Below are 3,896 nucleotides of genomic sequence, written 5' to 3' on the forward strand. Positions count from 1 at the left end.
TTTGGTTCATAATGATTTCACCAGTACTTTACCGTCCTTTCATACGTGGGGCTAAACAAGGGGGTGGAGAGTAAACATGTTCTCAACATTTGAAGTATTATGAGGCAACATTGTTTGGATATATATTATTGTGAAAGAGGATTAAATCATTATGTTCAAGATCACTACATGTATTAACTTCAAAATCAAAACATATATGTTTCAGAGGATAAAATGGAATGAAAATTGATAATAGCGATGTTAACATTTTATTGCTCGTCTTCTGAAATGGGCCCCTCCCTTCTAAGAAAATACTATTACGGTAACCTACAGTAACCATCAACGCTACACAAAAAATGTCGTCACATTTTTGTACTTTCAGTGACTATCTCGTCATTTATTTTGTCAAGATATAATTTTAGTCACGTGTACTACTAGTCATGTATACTTTTAGTCACACATACCTTTCGTCACGGCATGCTTTAAGTCACGGTATGCTTTTAGTCGCGGTATGCTTTTAGTCACGTATACTTTTAGTCACGTGTACTTTCAGTCACGTATACTTTTAGTCACACGTACTTTTCGTCACGGTATGCTTTTAGTCGTGGTATGTTTTTAGTCACGTATACTTTTAGTCAAGGCATGCTTTTAGTCGCGGTATGCTTTAAGTCACGGTATGCTCATATCCACGTATGCTTTTTGTCACGACATGCTTTTAATTTAGTTAAATGCTATATATATATATATATATATATATATATATATATATATATATATATATATATATATATATATATATATATATATTTGTGTGAATGTGCGTGTGTGTGAACACATTCAAAGTAGTATATAAATATAATTTATAGACATACGAATTCTCCGTAAATTGACAATAAATTACGTCTCATTTATATAATTTATTTTCCATACTAAATGAACAAATTTATGATGACAGTTTACATGAATGGAGACAACAATTTTGAAGAATTAGATATAGTCACTACAAGCTGATGTTGTTTTGTTGTCTTCGTCGTAATTGTCGTCTTCATCGTAATTGTCATGTTTTGTTTTGTCAGGATATTGATTCCTAAAGAACTGTTCATGCTACAGTACGGAATCCAAAGTCTGTCGATATCACACGTGACCTTTTGGTATACCTTGGGTGAACGTTTCTTGACAAACCGTGATCTATCGAAGTTACTAAGATATTTACATTGTAGCTAAAGATTTAGTACGTCTATGGAAAGCCATCGCCGCCAAAAAATATTAAATATAAGCAAAATAAGTAACGTTCCAATAAACCATGAAAAACTAAAATAAAACAAGCATGCTCGTAAATAAAAATATTAAAGTTCAAATACTAAGACCAGTACTCAAATAAAACAAACGAGGCCGAAAACAAAAGAGAAAAATTTCAAAACAAAGAAGCAATTAAGCAAGTAAACGTCAGAACGAAATAAACGGTATTTAAATAAAACAAACAAAACGTCAAGCTGGTTATGCTAAAATAAAATGAATCAAAGGTACAAACAGAAAATGTACAACACCCATATATTAACCAATTAACAAAACACAATAATCAAATTATCAACTTTATAAAAAGAACAGGGTCCACCTGCATTGTACGTGGAGATTTCACTTACTGAGCAAAGAGCGAAAAACATTTGAACATGGTGTATCAGGTGAGACAAAATGATTTAACTAACGCTGTAAGGCTTTTAAATGAAGCAACATATTGTGTTGTCATGAGCCATAAACAACAGTACATTTGCATCATGACATCCGCCTCCCTCCCACTCCGATGAGCCCAGTGTTATTGACAACATCAAAATTCCCCTTAAGTTCACAAAGGCAACACCATCGACTTCGGCTTCCCCAAACATCATCATCAACGGACACAGACACTTATTTGGAAGACTTTCTAATGTAAGTCGGTTTAACTGGTTCTGAAAATGTTTATTTGCAACTTGAACCGATTCAGGGAAATTCGTCTGAATCTCATTAAACCTACCAACAAGTGGATAGAGGGACTTCAAGATATTTTAGGTATGATTTCATGAGAGACAGAGAGAGGAAGAGACAGACAGAGACAGACAGACAGAGAGACAGAACACAGAAAGACAAAGACATAGAGAGAGAGAGACAGAGACAGAAGGACAGAGAAAGAGACAGACAGAGAGAGTATCCCTGGATTCTGGTTTTCCCTCCACGTCCTAACCATAAAAATGCTCATTTTTGAAACAAAATTCAGAACAAAATCTTATTATAGTGCGATGCTCTAACCCTATGAGTCAGCGAAGATTTTATGCCAAATCTTTCATATTTATCTTTTGAAATTTGTGAGATTCTTGTTTGCATCGTTTTTGTTATTTGAGTATCGATTGTATTATCTTAAATACTGTTTTGCATTTGACTTTAGCTTCTTTCATTCGTACTTGTTTTGTTTCTTGCGACATTTGTCTGTTTCGCTTGTGTCTTGGTTGTTTTATTTTAATATTGATTGTATTGTTTTATATACAGTTTATTTCATTTTTGACGTTTGCTTGTGTCATTCGTATTTTGTTTCATGTCTTTGACATATGTCTCGTCGTTTGTTCCTCGTTTGTTTTATTCGAGTACTGATCTTATTGTTTGAGGCAGTGGTGTTGTACTGTACGCAGGCACTGGCTTTGTACTGTACGCAGGCATAGGCGTTGTACTGTACGCAGGCTTAGTCGTTGTAAAGTACGCAGACTTTGCATTATTCTTCAAACGAAATGTCTTGAAGGCACGGGTTTAGCCCTTGTTCTTTACACAAACTCAGTTGTTGTACTGTAGACTAGAGGAAAGTTACTTCGAAGTAGATTGTTTGTATTCAGTAAGTACGGTGTATGAAGAAATATTCACTGACTGTTCCAAAACATTTGTTCCATTAAAGAAGTAAAGACAATTCCACCTGCCTACGACTGCAGTTTAAATCAATTGATATATCCCAAACAACATTTCTGAAACATGTTTCAAAGCTAAAGAGTAAATCATCATCTCATCAATGCAGAAAGACCGATGACACAACTACACAGTATATATCTAGACTGAGCCTCGGTTACGTACGTCACATGGGGATTTTGCAGAGTTTATACAATATCGTTCATAAAACGCTAAATTCCTAATTCATATTTTTGAAAGTATACATTGCAAAAAATTGAAACGAATCTTGTGACTAACAAGGGGATATGCAATAAGTACAAAACCACATAAGCGTTTTGTTCCGAGTCAGGGAAAGAAGGCCTCGAGATTGTCATCAAACTCGTTATTTCCGCCCACTCGGAACAAAGCCCACGTGTAGTTTTGTCTATATATTTATGATACTTTAATCACGTTTAACACGTGTCACGTATGCCAGTGCGGGGGCCAAATTGAATGTTGCGAAACATATTATAATCAAAGTCAACTTTCGGATAAGTTTTGAATTTAATTTTTTTCTAAATAAAGAAAAACTTATGTTTTAGTTATTACTAGTGTATGTGAATGGTTAAGTATAAGTATTCCTTTGATAGGCTGCGAAACAAGCTACGATTTCCCAGAGCGGACTTGTTTTCTGTCTGAGCTTGACGTAATTTTCTTAAATCGACTAAAGTTTGTGTTATTTTTACTGCTTTCTCCCTATTATACCACAGTGTAGCTAGTAAATTGTTGGCTTCAATATCGACACTTTCGATTATTATCACCAGGCTCTCAAAAACTTAATCCTCCCAGCTTTCAAATTTCTACTTATACAACAGTTAACATATACATAGCAAATTCCTCTTCCTTAAGGTGTTGGCCATTAATTGTTCGGGGTGGGATGGGATCGTAATTTTCTTTTGAGTTAAACTATTTTATTTTATTTTATCTCAAGATAATTTACTTTTTCCAAATAATGTCATTGATATAATATG

The sequence above is a fragment of the Sinohyriopsis cumingii genome, chromosome 17 (assembly GCF_028554795.1).
Source record: "Sinohyriopsis cumingii isolate HCF-2022 chromosome 17, ASM2855479v2, whole genome shotgun sequence".
NCBI classification, from domain to species: Eukaryota; Metazoa; Mollusca; class Bivalvia; order Unionida; family Unionidae; genus Sinohyriopsis; species Sinohyriopsis cumingii.